The following is a 22,971-nucleotide window of genomic DNA, read 5'->3' as shown; positions in this document are numbered from 1 at the left end:
TTTTTGATATTTATAATATTTTCCACCAAGCATCGAGCTGATAAATAAGAATACTCGAATAGAAGCCAAGAACGAACTGGACTGAAAGTGATGAATGTCAGTGATATTTTTGTGTCTCTGTGTATTTGTTTACAGTGTCAACTAATTCACTAAAGCTACTTGTGAAAAAAATCAACTCAACTCTAAATTTCTATGTGACCCATTGTGGCTTCAACAGGGGTCTAGATAAAAAAATGTAAAAAGTTTTTGATCAAGAAAAGCTTCGACAAAAGCTACTCAAGTCTCTTTCTTTCTTCTTGTATAGACCGGAAAACCCGAGCCACTGATTCTGGTGCCGACTTGGGGTTGTGAGGCACAACCTTTATCACTTGTATCCTCGGCTCATTGCTTGAATCCTTTGTGTCCTGAACTGACGGTGTGGTGGGAAAAAGAGGTAGCACATCTCCTTCCAACTGCTCGGCAGGACTGCTTGTTCTACTGCCTTGGGATCCATGCAGTATTTCACCAACATCAGATAATACACCACTCTGCTGGCTCGACCCATGTGAGTTTTTCTGAGGTCCATGCAATGGGATTGCTTGCTTGATTTCAACATTTGAACCACCAGTACTCGATACAGGCATGGTGTGTTGGAAATAGCTTTGCCTGAGTGGAACGCCAGAAAAACGTCCATTACCCTGATGGGTCAATGCAGGAACACCATAAGCTGTTCCACACACTGTGCTTAAACTTATAGGAGTGTAGTTTCCATATACAGATGTCATGAAGCCAAAAGATGGAGGACATGGCCCTGTATAGGGCTTGTAGATTAGTCCCTCGGAAGGAGATCTTACAGGAACAAGCCATTGATTTCCAGGTGGTGGGTAGAAACACCAAGGTGCTAAGTTACCGTCTGTGGGAGTGGATGCTGATGTAGATGGTGTATTTGAAGCAGGAGGCTGGGTAAAATATCGTTTTTCAGCAGCATTTAGGGGCAGTAGAAGCTTTCCATCCTCGTCAGGGTTTGACTTTACGACATCTACTTTTGGTTTGGCTACAATTGGAGAAGGATCCAAAGGAGTAACAAAGAGAAGCTTTTTCATGGGGGGGAAACTTGATAGATGGCTTTTTGAGATTGAAATTGTTTTCGAATATCACTTCTGGTGATCCTGCAATTAGTTTCTGCACCTGTTAATATTATCACATGGAGATTAGTAAATAACTAAATATATCGTTACAAGAGTGAAATTAACACAAAATTTAGACAGGTGCGCTACAGAAGAGTTGCTTCAGTTGAATACAGGCATACTTACCTTTACCAGTCTGTGCAACTCAAATATCTGAACCGCAAATATCTTTTGTTGACTGCAAAAAAATGAGTACAACAGAAAGACTAGAAGTTCAATAAAACCGGGTAGATGACCTCAAATTCGAAAAACTTTTCTGCTGCAAGAACAAGCAACCGAAATACTTACTGGACAATTGTTCGCCTTGCTTTCCAGAACAATCTCTGACCAATCATTCCTGCTACGTCATCAGGAGTTAAATGCAGACCACGAATACAGTTTTCCACAGAAGTGTCTGAATTTTCTTGCTTCTTGCCAGTACTTACTAATCGCATTGCTTCAGAATCCTCGTCTTCAGAACCCTCCCCAATCCAGTCGATTTCAGGTGGCCTATTTTTGTCAATAAATCGCAAAAAGGAACATGTCGAATCGTCCATCTCAGATGCCTGCCTTTTCCTGATCGTTGTTTTAGCCTTGCTCTCTTGCATAACTCTACATTCTTGAAATGGATGTGCATAAGAATCATAGAATCTGCTAGAATCACGGATCAAGCTAAGGTCTCTAGCGTTGGTTGAGATTTTATTTCCAGCAAGAGAGGTTGGAGTTGCATCTGCTGAAGTTTTCTCAACTGTTAATATCACGGGGTTTTTTCCCTCTTCATCATCAATATTTTGAGAAAATCGACTGATTTTTACAATGTGATTTTGTTGATCTGCCACACATGTCTCATCTGACTGGTTCAACCGAATATTACGGAGTTTCCCAGAAGCAAATGAACTAAAGGTGGTATTTCTTTCATTATCCAAGCACAATTGAAGTTTGCAATAATTTTGTGCCGTATCTGCTAGAAAGTCAAACACTACGGTCATTTGCATATCCAGACAAGTTAGCTAACTATTACCGAAAGCTGGAAAAACCATGAGGTTGAGAGGACTTACAGTCATTGATCCTCGTTGAATTTCCTGAAACTAGGGGATTTTGCTCATTTGTATTCCCTGACACCGGTGACTCGGATTTCTTTAATGCAATGTTCAAATTTAAGCAACTAGAATAATTAATCATGTCCGCTGAGTGACAAGATCCTGACAAACTACAGAAAGAAGGAAGTGCTTTGGAATTTCCAGCCTGTTTTCATCAAGAATTTGAGACACATCATGGAGAATTTTGAGTTCGAGGGAGAGATAATGATAAAGATGAGATAGTATGCAACATTCCACAAAAAGACGTAATAGCTAGAGAGATCGCAACTAAAGAAAAAGAGAGAACATGATGTAATGGCCAGATCAGGCTTTTGAAAATATTCTCCAAAGTTCTCATCGATTTTGTAGAGATCCACTTAGGAAAAATGCTGGCATTACTACGTGCATCTTATATTGGCTTGATCAACAATCTCAAAACCAAACATGCGTCTCACTCTCACCCTAAGAGTATGGAAAAGCGATTGGTAAAAGCAGCGGTAGCCTGTCTAATCATCAAATCAAACAATAAAGGGAAAGTTTACCTATTTCCAAGGTTAGAGACCAATAAATAATTCCAGTTCCATAGAAGAGATCCAAAACTACTTCTGACCCTTCTCTCCTTTCAGGCAGGCGCAGTCCTACAAAATCTCAGCCTGTAAGTTACCATTAGTCATGGATATTATTAAAATACTGCATCTTTAAGCAACGATACACATCTGAAACACAGATAACCAAAGCCGGTATGTATGTTCAATTGCATACGTGCTGTGTATTTGTCTGGAAGGAAGAGTTGGCTGAAATTGTGAAAAATCAGTCCTTTTAAGCACTTTGTAATCGTGGATTTACCAAGGAGTGTGTGCTCCTCCTCTCCAACAGATGTGTGGCTCACAGAAGTATTTACATTGTTCACGAGAGATGTTACTACTTCACTCTAACTTTCTTGTTTTATCTTAATATTGCTTGATGCCATGCTTTATTAGTTTGATTTGTTTTCAATCTCCTGGTATAATCATAAATTGTTTCATCGTCTTCAAGATCAATTGTATTGCGTTTCTCCGTGTACTCTTCGACAAAATGATTTTATGATGCATAGTTCGAGCTTGCTTGTCATTTTGCTTCTCTGTTTGGTTAGTAGCTGTGATTTCATTTACCGGTATTGCTTTGTCTTCTATATCCTTACGATCTTTCGGTTTTTCCTCTCCATCAACTACGATATCTAGCATGTTGTTTTTTGTTTTTAATAATTTATTCAACTTGAGCAGCAATTTATAAATGCTTTTGTTGAGTTTCCTCAGTGGATTATCCTCTATTGCTTTTCCAACAGACTGCATGGTATAATTTTTCAAAAAAAAAAAATGATAATAATAGTGAGCTCTTATTTGTGTTTTAAAATATTCATTGTATAGTACAATCATTCCTAATATCATTGCTACCTCATTATATTTCTTTGTGTAATTTTCCAAAGAACATCCAATGAACGATATTGCAATTTCTTCAAACATTATCCCGACTCTTTGCAACAGCTTTGCAACAATGATTGCATGCATTGTACCATGGGCATGAGTTATTGTCAATCTCTTTTATAATCCATTGTAGGCAATATAGTAGACACTCTACGTGTAACCAAGTAATGTTTGTTTGTATTACGTTTGATGTGTTTTATCCAAAAAGTTAAAAATTGAATAACAAATATATATAAACACACACACACACACACACACAACAAGTAGAATATATGCACGTGCGTTGTACGTGTGGAACATACAAAGATGGTGTGAGGAAAAAAAATTATTACCTTACTCTCATTATCTTTTATTTTTCAACCATTAATTTAATATCATACATCTATAAAATTTAATTTAATTTTTGCTTGAGTTCTTGAATACTAATATAATTGAGTTATTTTAAGTTTGATATATATATATATATATATATATATATATATATATATATATATATATATATATATATATATATATATATATAAGTATATAGTGTTACAATATTATGTCTAAATATAAAAATATTTATTAATGTGATCCCTCATCAGAACCACGTTCTTACTATCACTATGTCATCTATTTTAATATGACAAACTTTAAAATTGTAAAAATAATAGGGTTAAACTGTGAGTATTCAAAGTGATAAAACAAAAAAAAATATCAATTTTAAATTGTATTTAAAATAGCCATAATTTCTAAAATTTTCATAATATATCTTGAAGTTATACAGTTCTATACATAAATCACGTCCATAAAAATGTAGCTACAAGTTCATAAGTATTCATCAATGAAAATTTGATGGGGCATAAAACATGAAGACGATTGTAATATTTTTTTTAAAAAAAAATTGAGTAAAAACTATTTAAAAAAACATAAGAATTTTTTTAAAATCTTTTATTTTAACTAACTTAGATGTAAGAGTAATTTGTTTCACATAAAATGATTTGAATTCATACCGATTCCTAATTTTCTATCACTTTGATGTATATAAAAGTAACTGTTTCACATAAAATCAATTTAAACTCATTTTGATTCTCTTGAAGTGTTATCTTACGTCACACAAGAATTATTTGTGTGTGTGTCATGCATAGGGTTTTACGTTTTGGCCCACTGACACCCAAGTCAATCTTCATTATGTTCATCATTCGTTTAGTACAAGGCTTTACACGTTAGATCACAATTATAAAAAATAAAAGTCGTGTCTTGGATAACAAATATAAATTTTGAAATAGAATGTTAAGATTGGAACTTGGACCTAACTCAACCCCAAAAGCTAGCTCAAGGGGGAGGATTGTCCAAGCCAATATATACAACTCTCAAGTTATCTATCCAACCGATGTGGGACAATTAACACACCCTCTCACGCCCAGGAATGAACATCTGGAGCGTGGAGTTTACAAATGACCCAATTATGGGCAGAACGGGTGGCCTAATTATAGGCAGTCCAACACATAACGGTGGAACCCGGGCTCTGATACCATGTTAAGATTGGAACTTGGACTTAACTCAACCCCAAAAGCTAGCTCAAGGAGGGAGGATTGTCCAAGCCAATATATACAACTCCTAAGTTATCTATCCAACCGATGTGGGACAATTAACATAGAAATCAAATTATATTTAAACTAAAGTATTAATCTTTCATCGTCCTTCAGTTTTGTTGATGATTTCATAATCATTAAAAAATAAAATTGAACTGTAAAAAATATTGACTTGTTTGCTGAATAAATGAGAAAGGACTTGTTTTATGTCTGATATTTCCTTTTCTTTTAGTTACTATATTAATGTTTGATTACGATTTTGATTTAATCATAACCTAATGTCATATATTCTTCGATTTCTTATGGAAGAAGATGGACTACCAAATTTGTCAAGTGATTGTAGTTGAAATTATGTTTATCAAATTAATGAATGTTGCTTCTTGATTTTGCTCTCACTATGGTTGCCTTATAGCTAACCATTTCAGCTCGGATTTGCAACAAAATCTTTCGTGAAAATAATCATAGCTACACTCTGATTGTTGGGTTAGAAAATCTCCTCCAGATGATTTTCTAACCCAACAATCAGCTCTCAATCAAGACACCTTTTGATCATTTTATGTCTTAATTGCTCACAATATCTTAATATGTGAATGAGATAGAAGTCAAAAACTATGTTTATCAGGTGCAGTTCGATAGTTTCAGGGCTCAAATGATCAAGAACCTAAGTGCCATTGAATCCCAATTCTGATTGACCATGGCCGATAAGACCATAATGAAAAATTGAGCGATCACCATGAACACATAACTTCAACTCAGATTTCACGAAGTCAAGTTCTTATTCATACTGAGTTGAAAATTCAAGTTGCTCATATCAGACATCAGATGAATGAGCGGTTTGATGCTATGGGCGGTTAGTTTCAAGAAATTCTTAAGTATATGCAATGTACTGATGCCAAAAAAGGGAAAAAATGGTGGATTACGAAAAGGTGAAGAGCATAAACGCCGAGGTAAGATAGCCAAATATGAAGAGTCAAAGAGATTGGATGATAAGAGGAGAATGGAAGATGATGAGAAAACAAGTGAATGAGGTGGTAGTGTTGGAAATGCAAGCCATAATAGAGGTTTTACTATTTTCTTCGTAGGTTTATTAGGACTTATATTTTACCCCACCAGTACAAATTCAATATCATTTATTCAATGAAATTCATTCTTTTTGATATGTCGCCTACCTTGCTTAAATGTAATTTATATATAAATTTGCGGTCTGGTTTTGTCATCACTAAAAAGGAAAAATTGTTAGAATATTTCTTTTATCCAAAGCTTTTGTGATTGAAAAAATAACAGCATCGGGTTGTTTCAGATACAACAGCTCTTTAATTGTATTTTCAGGTTTTCAAACCACTGAGCAGTTCAATCCATTAAGACAAGAGCATCAAAAGATCAATTAAGACAAGAGCATCAAAAGATCAAGACATTTTGGATAGAAGTCAAACCACCGAATTCAAGCTGTCATATATCATCTTTTAATTTGATCAGCAGTACACGTGTTCAAACCGTTGAAAGTTCAACTTCACTGCCACCGTCAGAAATGAGTTATTTCAAATAAGATACCGAAAGTCAAGCATTTCAACTTCTGCATTTTTAGAATGATTACACAATATCCTGCCAATTCCTAAATGACATAAAGTTACCTATTTCGAACATGATGTGTCAGCTTTATGAAAAACAAGAGTTTAAAGTTGCAAAAGCACAAAGAACATTCAACGAGCATGTAATGATATGTACGGCAACTGAAAGCGTCATGTCTATTTTGTCAGGTGATAGTATAGATGGTTGTTGAAAAACAAATTCGACCGTTAGAGTTTTTCAACTATAAATATGGAGATTTCAAATTGAAAAAGACTACTGGCTAAACCATGAACCAGACAAAACTTATTATTATCTCAAGCCTGCATATTTTCTAAGAACGTCGAGCACTTTAAAGCTTTCAATCTCAAACTACTCACTTAGGCCATCTCCAACCCTGCGCTATCATAGCGTGAACTGTAATTTTGATAGTGTTATTATATTGTTGTTAATTTTATTATTTATTTCAATTCTAAATTTTTTAAAATTATTATTATTAATTTATTTCATATGATTTACTCAAGGATGATAGCGAGAATTAATAAAAAATATTATCATAAATTAAAATTTATTGATTTATATTCAATTAATAATTTTAAGAACATAGAATAAAATTATTTCAATTATAAGAACATAAGTAATCAGAATTCAAATCCTTATGTCTTAGAAAATTAAAATTATAATGCACTATCCATACAATTATTGATATTCAATTTCAATGCAATTCTTTATTATTTATTACACAAATTTTTTATTCATTATAAAAATATCTTCTTATTTTTTTAATTGCAAGAACCGTTTATTATAGATAGTAATGTTTTAATATAAAGAGTAAGTTATTTATGTCTTATAATATAATTTATAAATAAATATAATAATTTTACGAAAATGAATTGTTTCGGTTTGTCAGATCTTATCGGATTTTATTTCCAAAAATACTCTCACAACGGTCAAATGGCCAAAGCCACACGGTAACACTTCAAAACCCATTGATCCATTATCCCTCTCCGCTCCTCTCCCCCAAATTCGCGCTGATTTCTCCGGCGTTCAAGAATCGAGTGCTTGAAAATGTGAGAAGACCCATTTGACGCTTCCCCCAAATTCTGCCCAATTTTCAAACCTAACGTTCTTATCGATTATTCGTCTCCACTCCTCTCTTCCTACTTCTCGCATCGAGTTGGACAGATTTCTTGGCATTCAAGAATCAACGATTCTTGATTAGGTTCGCGTCTTCTCTTCCTATCACAATAAATTTCGAAGCAATATATTAAACTTCAGTGTTCGAATATTATTCTGTTCGTCGTGTTGCACCAGTGAATTGCTTTCTTGAAGATGTTTTGACCCTGTTATGTTGATGTTGCTTGTTTATGTTGATTTTTTTTATTATTTAATGATCTTCGCTGGAAAAATTTTGATGATTGATATATTTTTTCATTTTTCTTCAGAAAATTTGTAAAACATAATTAAAATTGAATATTCTGTAAGTGGAATGTTGTTGTTGTCAACTTGCGTGGCTAATCTTCTGGTTTTCAATTTTGAAGTTAACTGTTAAAATCATGTTTCTTGAGAGGTCTGGTGCTGGTCTTGATGAGGCGTTACCTGCTAAGGTATAAAAATTTCATGTATCATTAAATTTATGTAGTGCAAGAAATTATTACAGTTTGCAATAGTTATTCATGATTTATAGAAAATCGAAATCATAAATTGAAAATCCCTGTGATATTTATAAAGTATGAAAAGTTTCATTTATCATCAAATTTATATTCTAGTTTACTAGAAAATATTTCAGTTTGCTATTGCTATTGATGATTAATATAAAAAAATATATCATAAATTGATTTGGTTTTTTTTTAATGTATTCTTGAGAAGTTTTCACATGTAATTAAAACTATATGTGCTGTGTGATCTTGAGAACTACATATGCTATTTTTTTTTTAAAAATCAACAATACACTGTAAAAAATTACTCATTCTTACTTTTATATATGTTCTAATATTCTTATTAAATTTCTAAATATTCAATCAATACATATAACCTATTTAACTATGGGTTGATGCTTATATATAATTATTTCAATTGAAAAAATTTATTCTTGGAACAGGTTTTTTGAATTGGATATTGTTCCGTTTGCCAAAATTGAAAGGTAAACAAACTAACAAAAACTTATGTGAGACTTATCGGTTAATTTTGTGAGACTGCTATTTTATTTTGGTTATCCATAGAAAATATTATTTTTTGTTTCAAAAATATTATTTTTTATTGTAAATATGAGTAAAGTGGACTCGCCTCACGAATAAAGATTCTTTTTAAAGTATTCACATCCATGCACAAGTGATGAACAGAATATATTAAAGATTGTCCTTTCTCCAAATTATCTATATCAACAGTTAGAATAGGCATCCTGACAATGAAAGAACGTCAACTTACCAAATAATTGGTTGACAAGGCCAGAATTCATGATGAAAGAAATTGGTGATGAAAGAAAATTAGATAATTAAACATCCTAAAACCAAATCACCTAAACTTTGACGTGAGAACTTGATTTTTGCAAAATAATTCTTCTAACAGTTTTCATCCCAACGGATTTTTTTATGTTAGAGGAATTATTTTGTTTCGCAAGATTCTCAACAAATTAATAATTTTAATATGTAACTTGTTATAAAAAATCATAATAAAATAGTTTAAATTTTTTTGGAGCTCATCTTTATTATTAATTTTTACTTTTAGTATTTGTTTTGACGTCTCTCAGAAGGACCAAGAACGAGTGGATGTTTATGGGTGCAATTACTCTCTCACATTTTAAGCTAAGATAAGTGATTTTCCTCTTCCTTATTTTTATCGTTTCAAATTTGGTGGTGAAAGAACATTAGATAATTAAACATCCTAAAAACCAAGTCACCTAAACTTTGACGTGAGAAATTGATTTTTGCAAAATATTTCTTCTAACAGTTTTCATCCCAACGGATTTTTTTATGTTAGAGGAATTATTTTGTTTCGCAAGATTCTCAACAAATTAATAATTTTAATATGTAACTTGTTATAAAAAATCATATTAAAATAGTTTAAATTTTTTTGGAGCTCATCTTTATTATTAATTTTTACTTTTAGTATTTGTTTTGACGTCTCTCAGAAGGACCAAGAACGAGTGGATGTTTATGGGTGCAATTACTCTCTCACATTTTAAGCTAAGATAAGTGATTTTCCTCTTCCTTATTTTTATCGTTTCAAATTTGGTGGTGAAAGAACATTAGATAATTAAACATCCTAAAAACCAAGTCACCTAAACTTTGACGTGAGAAATTGATTTTTGCAAAATATTTCTTCTAACAGTTTTCATCCCAACGGATTTTTTTATGTTAGAGGAATTATTTTGTTTCGCAAGATTCTCAACAAATTAATAATTTTAATATGTAACTTGTTATAAAAAAATCATATTAAAATAGTTTAAATTTTTTTGGAGCTCATCTTTATTATTAATTTTTACTTTTAGTATTTGTTTTGACGTCTCTCAGAAGGACCAAGAACGAGTGGATGTTTATGGGTGCAATTACTCTCTCACATTTTAAGCTAAGATAAGTGATTTTCCTCTTCCTTATTTTTATTTGGTGGTGAAAGAACATTAGATAATTAAACATCCTAAAAACCAAGTCACCTAAACTTTGACGTGAGAAATTGATTTTTGCAAAATATTTCTTCTAACAGTTTTCATCCCAACGGATTTTTTTATGTTAGAGGAATTATTTTGTTTCGCAAGATTCTCAACAAATTAATAATTTTAATATGTAACTTGTTATAAAAAAATCATATTAAAATAGTTTAAATTTTTTTGGAGCTCATCTTTATTATTAATTTTTACTTGTAGTATTTGTTTTGACGTCTCTCAGAAAGACCAAGAACGAGTGGATGTTTATGGGTGCAATTACTCTCTCACATTTTAAGCTAAGATAAGTGATTTTCCTCTTCCTTATTTTTATCGTTTCAAATTTGGTGGTGAAAGAACATTAGATAATTAAACATCCTAAAAACCAAGTCACCTAAACTTTGACGTGAGAAATTGATTTTTGCAAAATATTTCTTCTAACAGTTTTCATCCCAACGGATTTTTTTATGTTAGAGGAATTATTTTGTTTCGCAAGATTCTCAACAAAGTAATAATTTTAATATGTAACTTGTTATAAAAAAATCATATTAAAATAGTTTAAATTTTTTTGGAGCTCATCTTTATTATTAATTTTTACTTTTAGTATTTGTTTTGACGTCTTTCAGAAGGACCAAGAACGAGTGGATGTTTATGGGTGCAATTACTCTCACATTTTAAGCTAAGATAAGTGATTTTCCTCTTCCTTATTTTTATTTGGTGGTGAAAGAACATTAGATAATTAAACATCCTAAAAACCAAGTCACCTAAACTTTGACGTGAGAAATTGATTTTTGCAAAATATTTCTTCTAACAGTTTTCATCCCAACGGATTTTTTTATGTTAGAGGAATTATTTTGTTTCGCAAGATTCTCAACAAATTAATAATTTTAATATGTAACTTGTTATAAAAAATCATATTAAAATAGTTTAAATTTTTTCGGAGCTCATCTTTATTATTGATTTTTACTTTTAGTATTTGTTTTGACGTCTCTCAGAAGGACCAAGAACGAGTGGATGTTTATGGGTGCAATTACTCTCTCACATTTTAAGCTAAGATAAGTGATTTTCCTCTTCCTTATTTTTATAGTTTCAAATTTGGTGGTGAAAGAACATTAGATAATTAAACATCCTAAAAACCAAGTCACCTAAACTTTGACGTGAGAAATTGATTTTTGCAAATTATTTCTTCTAACAGTTTTCATCCCAACGAATTTTTTCATGTTAGAGGAATTATTTTGTTTCGCAAGATTCTCAACAAATTAATAATTTTAATATGTAACTTGTTATAAAAAATCATATTAAAATAGTTTAAATTTTTTTGGAGCTCCTCTTTATTATTAATTTTTACTTTTAGTATTTGTTTTGACGTCTCTTAGAAGGACCAAGAACGAGTGGATGTTTATGGGTGCAATTACTCTCTCACATTTTAAGCTAAGATAAGTGATTTTCCTCTTCCTATTTTTATAGTTTCAAATTTGGTGATGAAAGAACACTAGATAATTAAACATCCTAAAAACCAAGTCACCTAAACTTTGACGTGAGAAATTGATTTTTGCAAAATATTCTTCTAACAGTTTTCATCCCAACGGATTTTTTTTGTTAGAGGAATTATTTTGTTTCGCAAGATTCTCAACAAATTAATAATTTTAATATGTAACTTGTTATAAAAAATCATATTAAAATAGTTTAAATTTTTTTGGAGCTCATCTTTATTATTAATTTTTACTTTTAGTATTTGTTTTGACGTCTCTCAGAAGGACCAAGAACGAGTGGATGTTTATGGGTGCAATTACTCTCTCACATTTTAAGCTAAGATAAGTGATTTTCCTCTTCCTTATTTTTATAGTTTCAAATTTGGTGGTGAAAGAACATTAGATAATTAAACATCCTAAAAACCAAGTCACCTAAACTTTGACGTGAGAAATTGATTTTTACAAAATATTTCTTCTAACAGTTTTCATCCCAACGGATTTTTTTATGTTAGAGGAATTATTTTGTTTCGCAAGATTCTCAACAAATTAATAATTTTAATATGTAACTTGTTATAAAAAATCATATTAAAATAGTTTAAATTTTTTTGGAGCTCATCTTTATTATTAATTTTTACTTTTAGTATTTGTTTTGACGTCTCTCAGAAGGACCAAGAACGAGTGGATGTCTTTCACATGAACCAAGAATGTGTGGTTCATGATCTCGCATGATTTATGTTGTCAACCTTCTTGCTGATATTAGAGAATCGGAGGGTGAAGACGTATTTTAAAAGTTTTAATTAGAGAATCTGAGGTTGAAGACGTATTTTACAAGTTCTAATTAGAAAATCGGAGGTTGAAGACATATTTTTGAATATTGTGTATATGTCTGTCTTCATTGCCTTTATGTCTGTCTTCATTGCTTTTATTTTTTTAGTCTTTGTGATGTTTATATGGTATAAATATTTTTAATATATCATTAAATTTATAATATAGTGAAAGGAAATGTGTCAGTTTGCAATCATTATTACCACTCAATTCAGGTTGAGCTTCCACACGGTGGCAGATGTCCACCGTCTTCAAGTAATCGTCGTGGTGGTTATCATGGGTGCAATGGGGGAGGAATTTCGAGGTCATGTTGATTATCACCTAGCTTTGTAAGCTGTAAGTTTGGTCTTTGTAGCTCCTGTATTATTTACTTGTGTTAACATTTTTCAGTATAATATGAATAAAGCTAGGGAGGTTTAGGGAACAAAAAATTGACCTTTTGGTCATTGATGAAGTTCAATGTTTGCAAATTTGTTGTCTGAATCAGTAGCACTTCTCAACTTTTTTTCGGCACTGAAACTTTCTATTCAAACAGGAATGTATGGCCTAGTTGATTATACTAATTATATGGACTTGAAATATGCTGTAAGTAAATGGTAGACGACATTTGTTGTCGTGTTTCTTCTTCGTCCTCTTGGCAAGATTTCAAGGTCAGTTGATTTATCACTTATCTTTTTAGTTATTGTGTTAATTACTTGTGTAACATTTCAGGATCATATGAGAAAGAAAAGCAGGGAATGTTTGTTCTGCTGAATTTTATATCGACTCTGAAGCTGTTACATTTTCTTCTTTTAATTTTATATATAGTTGTTTGCCCATGTTCGTTTTTTATATATAATTAAGTCCCGTACATTTGTTTTTATCATTATGTTTTTCCTTCTCAATCCTATGATTTTGAAGCTTAATGAACAAAAAATTGACATTTTGGTCATGAATGACAGTGTCAACTTTTGCACATTTGTTGTTTGAATAGGAGCAACACCTGAACTTTTTTCACACTGAAACCTTCTATTAAAACAAGAACTTGTGGCCTAGTTATCATAATAATTGTGAGGACTTGAGTCATATGCTATAAGTAAATTGTATTCATTTGATGTAGATTTACTTATGCTTTTTGTGTACAGTCTTCAAGTAATTGTCGTGGAGGTTATCGTGGGTGCAATGAGGGAGGAATTTGAAGGTCGTTTGATTATCACCTGTATTTGTAAGCAGTAAGTTTTGGTTTTTGTAGCTCCTGTTTTATTTACTTGTGTAACATTTCAGGATCATATGAATAAAGCTAGGGATTTCTGTTTTTGCTAAAGTTTTTCACGATGGCGAAGTTTTGCATTTTCAGCTTTGTAATTTGATGTATGGCTCTTTGCTTTTATGTTTTTTATTGATCATTACAAGCCATACACTTCCTTTTAAGCATTAATTTTTTCCTTCTTATATCTTTGATATGGAGGTTTGAGGAACAAAAAATTGACCTTTTGGTCATGTATAAAGTTCAGTTTTTGCAAATTTTTTGTCTGAATCTGTTGCAACTTCTGAACTTTTTTCGCCACTGAAACTTTCTATTCAAACAGGAACTTATGGCCTAGTTGATTATTCTAATTATTTGGACGCGAAATATGCTGTAAGTAAATGGTAGACATTTTTTTGTAGTGTTTTTTCTTCGTCCTCTTGGCAAGATTTGAAGTTCAGTTGATTATCACCTATCTTTATGGTTATTGTGTTATTTACTTGTGTAACATTTCAGGATCATATGAGAAAGAAAAGCAGGGAATGTCTGTCTTGTTGAATTTTATCTCGACTCTAAAAGTGTTACATATTCTTCTTTTAATTTTATATATAGTTGTTTGCCCATGTTTGTTTTTTATATATCATTAAGTCCCGTACATTTGTTTTTATCATTAAGTTTTTCCTTCTCAATCCTATGATTTTGAAGTTTAATGAACAAAAAATTGACATTTTGGTCATGAGTGACAGTGTCAACTTTTGCACATTTGTTTGCTGAATAGGAGCAACTCCTGAACTTTTTCCACACTGAAACCTTCTATTAAAACAAGAACTTGTGGCCTGGTTATCATACTAATTGTGAGGACTTGAGTCATATGCTATAAGTAAATGGTATTCATTTGATGTAGATTTACTTATGCTTTTTGTGTACAGTCTTCAAGTAATTGTCGTGGAGGTTATCGTGGGTGCAATGAGGGAGGAATTTGAAGGTCATTTGATTATCACCTGGATTTGTAAGCTGTAAGTTTTGGTTTTTGTAGCTCCTGTGTTATTTACTTGTGTAACATTTCAGGATCATATGAATAAAGTTAGGGATTTTTGTTTTTGCTGAAGTTTATCATGATGGTGGAGTTTTGCATTTTCAGCTTTGTAATTTGATGTATGGCTCTTTGCTTTTGTGTTTCTTATTGATCATTACAAGCCATACTTCCTTTTTAGCATTAATTTTTTTCCTTCTTCGATCTTTGATATGGAGGTTTGAGGAACAAAAAATTGACCTTTTGGTCATGGATGAAGTTCAATGTTTGCAAATTTGTTGTCTGAATCAGTAGCAACTTCTGAACTTTTTTTCGGCCTTGAAACTTTCTATTGAAATAGGAACGTATGGCCTAGTTGATTATACTAATTATATGGACTTGAAATATGCTGTAACTAAATTGTAGACATTTGTTGTAGTGTTTCTTCTTTGTCCTGTTTGCAAGATTTGAAGGTCAGTTGATTATCACCTATCTTTTTAGTTATTGTGTTATTTACTTGTCTAATATTTCAGGATCATATGAGAAAGAAAAGCAGGGAATGTCTCTGCTGCTGAATTTTATCTCGACTCTGAATGTTTTACATTTTCTTCTTTTAATTTTATATCTAGTTGTTTGCTCATGTTCGTTTTTTATATATCATTAAGTCCCGTACATTTCTTTTTATCATTAAATTTTTCTTCTCAAATATATGATTTTGAAGTTGAACGAACAAAAAATTGACATTTTGGTCTTGAATGACAGTCAACTTTTGCACATTTGTTGTTTGAATAGGAGCAACTCCTGAACTTTCTCCACACTGAAACCTTCTATTAAAACAAGAAGTCGTGGCCTGGTTATCATACTAATTGTGAGTAGTTGAGTCATATGCTATAAGTAAATTTTATTCATTTGATGTATATTTACTTATGCTTTTGGTGTACCGTCTTCAAGTAATCGTCGTAGTGGTTATCGTGTGTGCAATGGGGTAGGAATTTTAAGGTCAGTTGATTATCACCTGGCTTTGTAAGTTGTAAGTTTTTGTCTTTGTAGCTCCTGTGTTATTTACTTGTGTAACATTTCAGGATCATATGAATAAAGCTAGGGATGTCTGTTTTACTGAAGTTTATCACGATGGTGAAGTTTTGCATTTTCAGCTTTGTAATTTGATGTATGGCTCTTTGTTTTTGTGTTTTTTATTGATAATAACAAGCCATACACTTCCTTTTAGCAGTAATATTTTCCTTCTTCAGTAGGTTTGAGGAACAAAAAATTGAGCATTTGGTCATGGATGAAGTTCAATGTTTGAAAATTTGTTGTCTGAATCGGTAGCAACTTCTGAACTTTTTTTCGGCCTTGAAACTTTATATTGAAATAGGAACTTATGCCCTAGTTTATTATACTAATTATATGGACTTGAAATACGCTGTATTTAAATGGTAGACATTTGTTGTAGTGTTTCTTCTTCGTCCTCTTTGCAAGATTTGAAGGTCGGTTGATTATCACCTATCTTTTTAGTTATTGTGCTATTTACTTGTGTAACATTTCAGGATCATATGAGAAAGAAAAGCAGGGAATGTCTGTCTTGCTGAATTTTATCTCGACTCTAAAAGTGTTACATATTCTTCTTTTAAATTTATATATAATTGTTTGTTGCCCATGTTTGTTTTTTATATATCATTAAGTCCCGTACATTTGTTTTTATAATTAAGTTTTTCCTTCTCAATCCTATGATTTTGAAGTTTAATGAACAAAAAATTGACATTTTGGTCATGAATGACAGTGTCAACTTTTGCACATTTGTTGTCTGAATAGGAGCAATTCTTGAACTTTTTCCACACTGAAACCTTCTATTAAAACAAGAACTTGTTGCATGGTTATCATACTAATTGTGAGGACTTGAGTCTTATGCTATAAGTAAATGGTATTCATTTAATGGAGATTTACTTATGCTTTTGGTGTACAGTCTTCAAGTAATCGTCGTGGTGGTTATCGTGGGTGCAAAGGGGGAGGAATTTAAAGATCAGTTGATTATCACCTGGCATTGTAAGCTGTAAGTTTTGGTGTTTGTAGCTCCTGTGTTATTTACTTGTGTAACATTTCAGGATCATATGAATAGAGCTAGGGATGTCTGTTCTGCTGAATTTTATCTCGACTCTGAAGGTGTTACATTTTCTTCTTTTAATTTTATATATAGTTGTTTGCTCATGTTCGTTTTTTATAAATCATTACGTGACGTACATTTGTTATTATCATTAATTTTTTTCTTCTCAAAATATATGATTTTGAAGTTTAATGAACAAAAAATTGACATTTTGGTCATGAATGACAGTGTCAACTTTTGCACAGTTGTTGTCTGAATTGGAGCAATTCTTGAACTTTTTCCTCACTGAAACCTTCTATTAAAACAAGAACTTGTTGCATGGTTATCATACTAATTGTGAGGACTTGAGTCATATGCTACAAGTAAATGGTATTCATTTGATGTAGATTTACTTATGCTTTTGGTGTACTGTCTTCAAGTAATCGTCCCGGTGGTTATCGTGGGTGGCAATGTGGGAGTAATTTGAAGGTTAGTTGATTATATCCTGGATTTGAAAGCTGTAGGTTTTGGTCTTTGTTGCTCCTGTGTGATTTACTTGTGTAACATTTCAGGATCATATGAATAAAGCTAGGGACGTCTGTTTTTGCTGAAGTTTATCTTGATGGAGAAGTTTTGCATTTTCAGCTTTGTAATTTGGGAATGAAAAGCAGGTAATGTCTGTCCTGCTGAATTTTATCTCGACTCTGAAGGTGTTACATTTTCTTCTTTTAATTTTATATACAGTTGTTTGCTCATGTTCGTTTTTTATATATCATTAAGTCCTGTACATTTGTTTTTATCATTAATTTTTTCCTTCTCAAATATATGATTTTGAAGTTTAAAGAACAAAAAATTGACATTTTGGTCATGAATGACAGTCAACTTTTGCACATTTGTTGTTTGATGAATAGAAGCAACTCCTGAACTTTTTCCACACTGAAACCTTCTATTAAAACAAAAACTTGTGGCCTGGTTATCATACTAATTGTGAGGACTTGAGTCATATGCTCTAAGTAAATGGTATTCATTTGATTTAGATTTACTTAAACTTTTGGTGTATCGTCTTCAAGTAATCGTCGTGGTGGTTATCGTGGGTGTAATTGGGGAGGAATTTGAAGGTCAGTTGATTATCACCTGACTTTGTAAGCTGTAAGTTTTGTTTTTTGTAGCTCCTGTGTTATTTACTTGTGTAACATTTCAGGATCATGTGATTATAGTTCGGGATTTTTCGTTTTGCTGAAGTTTATCACGATGGCGAAGTTTTGCATTTTCAGCTTTGTAATTTGATGTATGGCTTTTTGCTTTTGTGTTTCTTATTGATCATTACAAGCCATATACTTCCTTTTCAGCATTAATTTTTTTCCTTCTTCAATCTTTGAAATGGAGGTTTGAGGAACAAAAAATTTACCTTTTGGTCATGGATGAAGTTCAATGCTTGCAAATTTGTTGTCTGAATCAGTAGCAACTTCTGAACTTTGTTTCAACACTGAAACTTTTTATTCAAACAAGAACTTATGGCCTAATTGATTATACTAATTATATGGACTTGAAATATGTTGGAAGCAAATGGTAGACATTTGTTGTAGTGTTTTTTCTTCGTCCTCTTGGCAAGATTTGAAGGTCAGTTGATTATCCCCTATCTTTTCAGCATTTTCTTCTTTTAATTTTATATAAAGTTGTTTGCTCATGTTCTTTTTTTTTATACATTTGTTTTTATCATTAATTTTTTCCTTCTCAAATATATGATTTTGAAGTAATGAACAAAAAATTGACATTTTGGTCATGAATGACGGTCAACTTTTCACATTTGTTGTCTGAATAGGAGCAACTCCTGAACTTTTTCCACACTGAAACCTTCTATTAAAACAAGAACTTGTGGCCTGGTTATCATACTAATTGTGAGGGCTTGAGTCATATGCTACAAGTAAATGGTATTCATTTGATATAGATTTACATATGCTTTTGGTGTACCGTCTTCAAGTATCGTCGTGGTGGTTATCGTGGGTGCAATTGGGGAGGAATTTGAAGGTCAGTTGATTATCACCTGACTTGGTAAGCTGTAAGTTTTGTTTTTTGTAGCTCCTGTGTTATTTACTTGTGTAACATTTCAGGATCATGTGATTATTGTTGGGGATTTTTCGTTTTGGTGAAGTTTATCACGATGGCGAAGTTTTGCATTTTCAGCTTTGTAATTTGATGTATGGCTCTTTGCTTTTGTGTTTCTTATTGATCATTATAAGCCATACCCTTCCTTTTTAGCATTAATTTTTTTCCTTCTTCAATCTTTGAAATGGAGGTTTGAGGAACAAAAAATTTACCTTTTGGTCATGGATGAAGTTCATTGTTTGCAAATTTGTTGTCTGAATCAGTAGCAACTTCTGAACTTTGTTTCGACAGTAAAACTTTTTATTCAAACAAGAACTTATGGCCTAGTTGATTATACTAATTATATGGACTTGAAATATGTTGGAAGCAAATGGTAGACATTTGTTGTAGTGTTTTTTCTTCGTCCTCTTGGCAAGATTTGAAGGTCAGTTGATTATCACCTATCTTTTCAGCATTTTCTTCTTTTAATTTTATTATAGTTGGTTGCTAATGTTCGTTTTTTATATATCATTAAGTCCTGTACATTTGTTTTTATCATTAATTTTTTCCTTCTCAAATATATGATTTTGAAGTAATGAACAAAAAATTGACATTTTGGTCATGAATGACGGTCAACTTTTCACATTTGTTGTCTGAATAGGAGCAACTCCTGAACTTTTTCCACACTGAAACCTTCTATTAAAACAAGAACTTGTGGCCTGGTTATCATACTAATTGTGAGGGCTTGAGTCATATGCTACAAGTAAATGGTATTCATTTGATATAGATTTACTTATGCTTTTGGTGTACCGTCTTGAAGTATCGTCGTGGTGGTTATCGTGGGTGCAATGGGGGAGGAATTTGAAGGTCAGTTGATTATCACCTGGCTTTGTAAGCTGTAAGTTTTGGTCTTTGTAGCTCATGTGTTATTTACTTGTGTAACATTTCAGGATCATATAAATAAAGCTAGGGATGTCTGTTTTGCTAAAGTTTTTCAAGATGGTAAAGTTTTGCTTTTTCGGCTTTGTATTTGATGTATGACTCTTTGTTTTTGTGTTTTTTACTGATCATTATAAGCCATATACTTCCTTTTTAGCATTACTTTTTTCCTTCTTCGATCTTTGATATGGAGGTTTGAGGAACAAGAAATGGACCTTTTGGTCATGAATGAAGTTCAATGTTTGCAAATATGTTGTCTGAATTAGTAGCAACTTCTGAACTTTTTTTCGGCACTGAAACTTTCTATTCAAACATGAACTTTATGGCCTAGTTGATTATACTAATTATATGGACTTGAAATATGCTGTAACTAAATGGTAGACATTTGTTGTAGTGTTTCTTCTTCGTCCTTTTGGCAAGATTTGAAGGTCAGTTGATTATCATCTATCTTTTTAGTTATTGTGTTATTTACTTGTGTAACATTTCAGGATCATATGAGAAAAAAAAGCTGAGAATGTCTGTTCTACTGAATTTTATCTCGACTCTGAAGGTGTCACATTTACTTCTTTTAATTTTCTATATAGTTGTTTGCTCATGTTCGTTTTTTATATATCATTAAGTTCCGTACATTTGTTTTTATCATTAATTTTTTCTTCTCATATTTATGATTTTGAAGTTCAATGAACAAAAAATTGACATTTTGGTCATGAATGACAGTGTCAAGTTTTGCACATTTGTTGTCTGAATAGGAGCAACTCCTGAACTTTCGCCACATTGAAACCTTCTATTAAAACAAGAAGTTGTGGCCTGAATATCATACCAATTGTGAGTACTTGGGTCGTATACTATAAGTAAATTTTATTCATTTGATGTATATTTACTTGTGCTTTTGGTGTACCGTCTTCAAGTAATCGTCGTAGTGGTTATCGTGTGTGCAATGGGGTAGAATTTGAAGATCATTTGATTATCACCTGGCTTTGTAAGCTGTAAGTTTTGGTCTTTGTAGCTCCTGTGTTATTTACTTGTGTAACATTTCAGGATCATATGAATAGAGCTAGGGATGTCTGTTCTGCTGAATTTTATCTCGACTCTGAAGGTGTTACATTTTCTTCTTTTAATTTTATATATAGTTGTTTGCTCATGTTCGTTTGTTATAAATCATTACGTCCCGTACATTTGTTATTATCATTAATTTTTTTCTTCTCAAATATATGATTTTTGAAGTTTAATGAACAAAAAATTGACATTTTGGTCATGAATCACAGTGTCAAGTGTTGCACATTTGTTGTCTGAATAGGAGCAACTCCTGAACTTTTTCCACACTGAAACCTTCTATTAAAACAAGAACTTGTGGCCTGGTTATCATACTAATTGTTAGGACTTGAGTCATATGCTATAAGTAAATGGTATTCATTTGATGTAGATTTACTTATGCTTTTGGTGTACTGTCTTCAAGTAATCTTCGTGGTGGTTATCGTGGGTGCAATGTGGGAAGAATATGAAGGTTAGTTGATTATCACCTGGATTTGTAAGCTGTAGGTTTTGGTCTTTGTAGCTCCTGTGTGATTTACTTGTGTAACATTTCAGGATCATATGAATAAAGCTAGGGATGTCTGTTTTGCTGAAGTTTATCACGATGGAGAAGTTTTGCATTTTCAGCTTTGTAATTTGATGTATGGCTCTTTGTTTTTGTGTTTTTTATTGATAATAACAAGCCATACACTTCCTTTTAGCATTAATATTTTCCTTCTTCAGCCTTTTATATGGAGGTTTGAGGAACAAAAAATTGAGCATTTGATCATGGATGAAGTTCAATGTTTGCAAATTTGTTGTCTGAATCAATAGCAACTTCTGAACTTTTTTCCGGCACTGAGACTTTCTATTGAAACATGAACTTATGGCCTATTTGATTATACTAATTATTTGGACTCGAAATATGCTGTAAGTAAATGGTAGACATTTGTTGTAGTGTTTTTTCTTCGTCCTCTTGGCAAGATTTGAAGTTCAGTTGATTCTCACCTATCTTTATAGTTATTGAGTTATTTACTTGTGTAACATTTCAGGATCATATGAGAAAGAAAATTAGGTAATGTCTCTCTTGCTGAATTTTATCTCGACTCTGAAGGTGTTACATTTTCTTCTTTTAATTTTATATATAGTTGTTTGCTCATGATCGTTTTTTATATATCATCAAGTCCCGTACATTTGTTTTTATCATTAATTTTTTCCTTCTCAAATATACGATTTTGAAGTTTAATGAACAAAAAATTGACATTTTGGTCATGAATGACAGTCAATTTTTGCTCATTTGTTGTTTGAATAGAAGCAACTCCTGAACTTTTTCCACACTGAAACCTTCTATTAAAACAAAAACTTGTGGCCTGGTTATCATACTAATTGTGAGGACTTGAGTCATATGCTCTAAGTAAATGGTATTCATTTGATTTAGATTTACTTATGCTTTTGGTATATCGTCTTCAAGTAATCGTCGTCGTGGTTATCGTGGGTGCAATTGGGGAGGAATTTGAAGGTCGGTTGATTTTCACTTGGCTTAGTAAGCTGTCAGTTTTGTTTTTTGTAGCTCCTGTGTTATTTACTTGTGTAACATTTCAGGATCATACGAATAAAGTTAGGAATTTTTGTTTTTGGTGAAGTTTATCACGATGGCGAAGTTTTGCATTTTCAGCTTTGTAATTTGATGTATGGCTCTTTGCTTTTGTGTTTCTTATTGATTATTACAAGCCATACACTTCTTTTTTAGCATTAATTTTTATCCTTCTTCGATCTTTGATACGTAGGTTTGAGGAACAAAAAATTGACCTTTTGGTCATGGATGAAGTTCAATGTTTGCAAATTTGTTGTC

General features: G+C 32.0%; 3 long non-coding RNA genes and 1 pseudogene across 3 annotated transcripts; 3 read left to right on the top strand and 1 right to left on the bottom strand.

Moving 5' to 3' along the window:
• Positions 1-82: 82 nt before the first annotated feature.
• Positions 83-2,571, bottom strand: LOC140819635 (protein HEADING DATE 3B-like; annotated as a pseudogene).
• A 7,904-nt stretch (positions 2,572-10,475) lies between these two features.
• LOC140820279 (uncharacterized) lies at positions 10,476-12,826 on the top strand. Its single transcript, XR_012115403.1, has 3 exons — positions 10,476-10,688; positions 12,609-12,753; positions 12,795-12,826. It is a non-coding gene; the product is annotated as an uncharacterized lncRNA (long non-coding RNA).
• Positions 12,827-12,829: 3 nt separating this feature from the next.
• LOC140820277 (uncharacterized) lies at positions 12,830-15,225 on the top strand. The gene is made up of 3 exons (XR_012115401.1): positions 12,830-13,103; positions 13,892-13,978; positions 14,922-15,225. It is a non-coding gene; the product is annotated as an uncharacterized lncRNA (long non-coding RNA).
• A 2,287-nt stretch (positions 15,226-17,512) lies between these two features.
• Positions 17,513-18,408, top strand: LOC140820278 (uncharacterized). The gene is made up of 4 exons (XR_012115402.1): positions 17,513-17,573; positions 17,657-17,755; positions 18,122-18,202; positions 18,286-18,408. It is a non-coding gene; the product is annotated as an uncharacterized lncRNA (long non-coding RNA).
• Positions 18,409-22,971: the final 4,563 nt, after the last annotated feature.

This window comes from Primulina eburnea, chromosome 18, assembly GCF_022965805.1.
Source record: "Primulina eburnea isolate SZY01 chromosome 18, ASM2296580v1, whole genome shotgun sequence".
In the NCBI taxonomy this organism is placed as follows: domain Eukaryota; kingdom Viridiplantae; phylum Streptophyta; class Magnoliopsida; order Lamiales; family Gesneriaceae; genus Primulina; species Primulina eburnea.
Note: the sequence above shows the minus strand (reverse complement) of the source record. Positions and strands in the feature narration are given on the sequence as shown.